The 6,976-nt window shown below is 44.3% G+C and overlaps 1 long non-coding RNA gene across 3 annotated transcripts in view; it reads right to left on the bottom strand.

The window, feature by feature from the left end:
- Positions 1–326: 326 nt before the first annotated feature.
- LOC138987811 (uncharacterized) overlaps positions 327–6,976 on the bottom strand; it is a 33,113-nt gene continuing 26,463 nt past the window's right edge. For 2 of the 3 annotated variants that reach the window (XR_011464103.1, XR_011464104.1), the window contains exons 5-6: positions 5,334–5,433; positions 327–2,609 (exon numbers count right to left, since the gene is read on the bottom strand). This is a non-coding gene — a long non-coding RNA (uncharacterized lncRNA). The remainder of the gene's footprint in view (positions 2,610–5,333; positions 5,434–6,976) is intronic. The other variant, XR_011464105.1, reaches the window with a different exon arrangement.

Raw genomic sequence — 6,976 nt, 5'->3', positions numbered from 1 at the left:
GAGGGAGGCTGGTGGGCTGCCATCTATGGGGTCGCACAGAGTTGGACACGACTGAAGCGACTTAGCAGCAGCAGCAATGCTTAGATAGCTCCAATACAGTTTCTTTGGAAATACCATTTGCAGAAATATCGACTGTTTTGGATTGCCCATGTCAATCTGTCATTCTCTAGTGAAGCTAATGTACATGCAGAAGTGTAACTCTATAGTAGGATTGCTGAAGCTGTGAAGTCTAGTTTTATGATTTGGTATTTGGGAGATTCAGTATGGACAAAGGACATTTACACTGCAGTCATCACTTGGTTTCCTCTGCTTTTTATTAACTTGTGTGACCTTCAGGAGATCACTTCACACCTCTCAGATTCAGTTCCCATACTGGTAAAATGTTGATAATAACATTCACAGAGTTCCTGTTATTGTACGTAGGAAACAAATATCTCTAAGTTTCAGTATGAGTTATTAACACAGTATAATATCACAATGTAATATTTATTGTGATCTGATTTTTATCAGTAACAAAGTCTGTATAAGCAGAAGTAGCTCTGATAAACACAGGCTGGGCAAATCAAACTGACCGCTGACATAATATGACAGGTGTTGGCATTTAGGGCCTCAGGGTAGGTCAGGACTTTTGCTCTCACATTTCTATTGGCTACAACTGTGGGGATGCTGAATCTAAGACTCAGGAACTCAAATCTGAATCACAATTATAATTTTAAATCTTTTGAACTTTGGTCTACTTAGAGCTGAGATGGTTTAGTACCTTAGAGAAATAAAATTCCAACACTTGGATTAAAGGACATTTAGAGCTTAACACTTGGATTAAGCTCTAGAGGACTGTGATTATGCTACAGTGAGTATTCAGAAAAACAAACACCTGAAGAGGAAATGAAGTTAAAGTCTAGTTGCCCTCTTTAATTCATGTTTCTACCCTCGATCACACCATAAATCATTCTCCTTGACTGTACCTTGTGGCTCAGACCCCTCAGAATGTGAATCCACCCCTGAGTAGGAGACACAGAGCACCATGAGAACACGGAGATGGGACAGTCAGGCTAGGAAGACTTTCAGGAGGAGGTGAAACTTAAAACGGAGACTTAAGTGATGAGGAGGAGGTTTGCTCCACAATTACAGGGAGAGCAGAGAAACATTCCAGGCAAAGGGGACAGTCTATGCGAGTGAGGGAATGGATGGATGGATGGATAAATAGATGGGTGGATACACAGATGGATACCCTAAGCTTAGAAATATAGATATCTCCTAAATATGACTAGAGTTTATGCTAGTTAATGGCGTATGCTGATTCTCTCCCACTGGAGGTATCCTTGTGGCTCGAGGCATCCATTGTATGATTGGTGAGATCCCAGTTTGAATCCTGGTTGTGCTAGTTACTTATTCCCTATGTGGTTCAGAACTAGTTATTTAGCGCAACTTCTTGGGTCTCAAGCATCTCAGTTAAAAAATGAGGACATTAACATCCACCTCAAAGTTTTTTTCTTAGAACTAAATGACATTTTGTAAAGTTTTAGCACAGTCCTTGGGATGAAGTAAATGCTGGGTTAATCGTGGCATTAACCATCATCAGCATCAACAACAGGTGATTTCCATCCAAGAAAAAGCAGTGTGTGACTGTAACAGCCACCTGAATAACGTTTAGCAAACACCAGCATGAGCCAGGTCATCTCAAAAGCAGAGATTTTGAAAAGAAATGCACAGGGCAGTCATCTGATGATCTTTGTTGGTCCAAACACACGATTCAGCCTTGAAAACAACAGGCTGGTTTGGGATCCTGGCTACTGACCCGGGGATGGGCGTCAGACGTGATGCATGGTGTAATAAGTACTTGGTTCCATCCCGGCAGTACAGAGAAACAGAATGGCTTCTCTGGAAAGAAATCGCAGTAATTGTTGTCATTTATAAGAGCTAACGCTTACAAAGTGGACTGTAATTCTTGCCCTGCACAGAGAGTTAGAAACAGAATCATTAGAATACTGTCTCCCAGACTTACTGACTCTGTAAAGGTACTTAATGCCTCTTGAGTTTCTTCATCTTCAAAAAGGAGACACCCTCCCTGCCTCCCAAGGTTGCTGTGAGCAGCAGACAAATGATGGAAAACAACAGGCACACAGTCTCCATGATTAGTGGAGGTGCTGATAGCCAACAGCATCCAATTCTTAGACGACTTGCTTTTCTCAGAGAGCAGAATGCTACCTGCCTATGATAAATATTTCAGAGATGCTGAATTATTTATTTATTATATACTTGGGTTTACAAGGAAGGAAATTGGTTCCTTTAAAACAATAACATTGATTGGGTTAAATAGCAGAGACAGCACTCTCCCATCCTTATTTACAGACCCTGGACCGAGTTCTAAGAGCGCAATGGCAGATTATGGATGTACCTGCTGACCTGCAGACAAATAGGAGGGTTAAAAGATCAATTAAATAATCTTAACTCGTGAGCAGCAGGGAAAATATTTCAGCTGAAACATTGATCGTCGTCCTGAAATGTACTACAGTGGAGCTAAACGGATTCATGTCTTCACAGGCAGTGGGCTTCCTGGCTTGTATCCCAGCCCAGGCGGCCTGTGACTGATGTAGGGCGGACAGAACCTAAGGATAGGAAAAGAGAAATGGATATGTGTTGAGCAGCTATTCTTGCCAGGCAGTCTACCTAGCTGCTTCACCCACGTAGGTCACCAAACATCTTTCAATATCTGGGAGGTTAAGTTCCTTGTTGCTTGCCTCCAGGTGATACAGCTAGTCAGAGGCAGGTGTCACCGAAACCAGAATTTACATAGAGAATGGTCTCATGGACCCAGGGTCGGGGAAGGAGAGGGTGGGATGAGTTGGGAGAGTATCACTGACATATATACACCACCATCCGTGAGATAGGTGGCTACTGGGAAGTCAGTGTATAGCACAGGGAGCTCAGCTTGGTGCTCTGCAGTGACCTGGAGGGGTGGGATGGGAGTGGATGGGAGGCAGGCTCAAGATGGAGGGGATATATGTATACCTATGGCTGACTCATGTTGTACAGCAGGAACTAACACAACATTGTAAAGCAGTTATACCCTGATGTAATAAATAAATAATACAATCAGAATTTGACTCTCAGATCGGTGTTCTTTGTCACCGCCAACCTGACCATTCATTTCATCAGTCAACAAACATCCGCTGAGCTGCTTCCACATGCCAGGCACTTGGGATGCAAAGGCACAGCAGGTAAGTTTTCTGCCCCCAAGGGTCTCACAGTCTGAAGAGGGAGACAGACAAGGGGCTTCCAGTTTCCATGTGGGGTGGAGACGGTGGGACCAGAGGGCAATTTACTGTGATGCTTCAGGACTCCTCATTTGTGTGTGTCACTTCTAAATAAATATTCACTCTTACACTTGTCTTTGTAATTTGTATTACTTTTTTTTAAATTTTATTTTAATTTTAAACTTTACATAATTGTATTAGTTTTGCCAAATATCAAAATGAATCCACCACAGGTATACGTGTGTTCCCCATCCTGAACCCTCCTCCCTCCTCCCTCCCCATACCATCCCTCTGGGTCGTCCCAGTGCACTAGTCCCAAGCGTCCAGTATCGTGCATCAAACCTGGACTGGCATCTCATTTCATACATGATATTTTACATGTTTCAATGCCATTCTCCCAAATCTTCCCACCCTCTCCCTCTCCCACAGAGTCCATAAGACTGTTCTATACATCAGTGTCTCTTTTGCTGTCTCGTACAAAGGGTTATTGTTACCATCTTTCTAAATTCCATATATATGCGTTAGTATACTGTAATGGTGTTTTTCCTTCTGGCTTACTTCACTCTGTATAATAGGCTCCAGTTTCATCCACCTCATTAGAACTGATTCAAATGTATTCTTTTTAATGGCTGAGTAATACTCCATTGTGTATATGTACCATAGCTTTCTTATCCATTCACCTGCTGATGGACATCTAGGTTGCTTCCATGTCCTGGCTATTATAAACAGTGCTGCGATGAACATTGGGGTACACGTGTCTCTTTCCCTTCTGGTTTCCTCAGTGTGTATGCCCAGCAGTGGGATTGCTGGATCATAAGGCAGTTCTATTTCCAGTTTTTTCAGGAATCAAAGAGCATTCTCAAAATATATAAGCTTTGGAACTCAGTCCACCTGGATTCAGCCCTTAGCACAACACAGCAAACCCCATAGACATGCACATACAATATCTATATCTGCCCAGAAGGCTTCTAGAAGGTCGCCCTTGAAATGAGACTTAAGCACAAGAAGTACACAGAGAAGTGGAGGGCGGGGGATGGGATGGGCCTAGAGAACAGGACCTAGGAAAGCGGTGGTGAGGGAGTCAAAATAGCTCAGTTTATCCAGGATGATGCAGGGTTGTGGGGAACTGTGTGTTGGCTATGGGGGCAGCTGATAGACAGTGGGGTGCTGGTGAGGGAGGGCAGGAGAGACTGTAGGGCCAGTGTGGGAGGGACTTCCGTCCAGGATTTTATAGAACTTTAACTCTGCTCTTTAATGCTAGAAGGAACAACTGAAGGATTTTTTGGATCCATTTTTTAGCATTAGATTTTAGAAGCATCCATCTGATATCAAGACGCAGGATGACCTGGAGGCAGAGTGAGCAGCTGTTACCTAGGACTGTCCTGGTTTTAGCACTGAAGGTTCTCTGTCCTGGAACACCCCTCAGCCCCAGGGAAACCAGGACAGTGAGTCACCTGACCTGGAAGAGGGTGGGCCCAAAGCCAGGAGAAACACTGAGGTCTGCTCAGCAAATATGCATCCCATTACCCACCTGACAGCTCCACTTTGATGTCTAAATGGCATCATTAAATCAATGTGCTCAAAACCTCAGAGTGTTTGCACTTGCTGTTCCCCAGGATAACCACACGGTTCACTCCTTCACCTCCTTCTGATGTTTATTCTGATCTTACCTTCTCAGCAAGGCCTCCCCCCAAATCCTCGTTTATTATTGCAATCCCTATGCTTGACATTTCCTATCCTTGTTTTGGTTTTGTTCATAGCGCACCACCACCACCCAACATGCCCAACATATTGAATATTTACATTTTTTATGGTCAGTTTTTTTCCCACTATCAAAATCTTTCATGAAGGCGGGAATTTTGTTTGTTGTATTCATTGTCCAGGACAGTGTCTGGCATGTAGGACAGGTTCTTTAACTAAGTAAATTGAGTCTTCGTTGATTCATCCCTACTCTCTCAGGCCCTGCATCCAGTTCATCTGCAAATTCTGGTGACTGTCTGTTCATGGTATATCCAGAATATGAGTTCTTAGCACCTCCACCACGCCTACCCAGGTCCAGGCCATGTCATCGCTCACCTGGATTGTTGCGAGAGCCTCCCTCCACAGGCTTCCTGTATCCAACCTTGCTTCTGAACAGCCTGTTCTCTGTTCTCAAATCAGCAGCCAGGGGATCCTGCTGAAATGTGAGTCTGATCACATTGCTCCATCATCTGCTCAGTTCCCCCTTTCCCCTTGCACTCCCTCGTCTCCTCTCCTTTGCTTCCTCTTCTTCCCTCCCTGCCATTGCCTCCTCTCAGGCCCACCTCTGCTTCTGGGAAGGCATCTTCTGATGTGTCCAGGTTCTGGCCCTTCCAGCCACACAGGCTCCCTTTGTGTGCCTCAAGCACACTTGGCCCCTCCTTTCTCGATGCAGGGTCTTCCTGCTGCTGCTGCTAAGTTGCTTCAGCCGTATCCGATTCTGTGCAACCCCACAGACGGCAGCCCACCAGGCTCCCCCATCCCTGGGATTCTCCAGGCAAGAACACTGGAGTGGGTTGCCATTTCCTTCTCCAATGCATGAGAGTGAAAAGTGAAAGTGAAGTCGCTCAGTCATGTCCGACTCTTTGCGACCCCATGGACTGCAGCCTACCAGGCTCCTCCGTCCATGGGGTTTTCCAGGAAAGACTTGTTGGGAAGGGAAAAAACCCAGAACCCAGGCTCATGACAAAAAAAACTAACAAAAAAATTAATTTAAAGAAAGTAAAAGAGCTTAAGAGCTTTCATTTCATTTTTTAAATGCCTTTATGAACTAATTTTCTTTCCCTCTTGGAAAAGGCAGAAATGTGTGTTCTTGTCATATTGAGATAACTAATTACCCTCCTTGCTGGTGAAGACAGTAAAGTAGAAGCAGAATTTCAGAAAAATTGATTCTTTCCCTTTTTCTCTCTTTTCACTCACTGTATTTACCCACTTTCAGGAAGTAGAGGGTTTTGCTGCTCAAACTTTCTTCCTGTCTCTCAAGAAGCAAATCTCTTGGAAATTCTTTGCAAGAAGCCTGTTTGCTGCTAGAATGTATTGAGAATATTGCTTCTTTCACAAGGTCTATTTTGTATCTTTAATTCATAGGAGTTTTTTTTTTCTGTTCACCCCCTCCCACTTCTCCCTACTGTTCCCCTTGATTTTCCATGTGCTTCCTTCTTTGCGTCTTTCAGATGGTCACATGTTCAAACTTTCTGTGTACTCATTTGCCATGCAGTTACACATGCATCATCTCATTTAATCTTCATAAGCACCCTGTGAGGTGCTATTATTATTATTCTCTTTTACACACAAGGAAGCTGATGCCTCAGAGCTAAGTAGTGTGGTGAGAGCTGTCAGTACCCCGTCCCATGCCACCAATGCAATGGGCACTGGTTGGCTTCCCACCGCCAAGGTCTATATATGTTTCTTTCGCCCCAGAAGAGGCCAGATGTGCTGGGGAATATGCCCATTCCCCATTCCAACACACCCCCTCCATGGCAGCCTTTTCCCAATGACTGATGGAGTTGCTGTATAAATATCACAGCTTCCCTGCTCCTTGGGTGGGAGAGAACTGAGGGGCAATTTCTAGGCTGGTTTCAGAGACTCCTAGCAGGACTGTGCTCCATAGTTACCTGTCTGGTTAAAGAACCTTCTGTTGGCTACATCTACTTCTCTCGCTCTTCCCCTACTGGAGTTTCCTGGAATCACTTCCTAGATAT

This window comes from Bos mutus, chromosome 5 (genome assembly GCF_027580195.1).
Source record: "Bos mutus isolate GX-2022 chromosome 5, NWIPB_WYAK_1.1, whole genome shotgun sequence".
Taxonomy (NCBI): domain Eukaryota; kingdom Metazoa; phylum Chordata; class Mammalia; order Artiodactyla; family Bovidae; genus Bos; species Bos mutus.
Note: the sequence above shows the minus strand (reverse complement) of the source record. Positions and strands in the feature narration are given on the sequence as shown.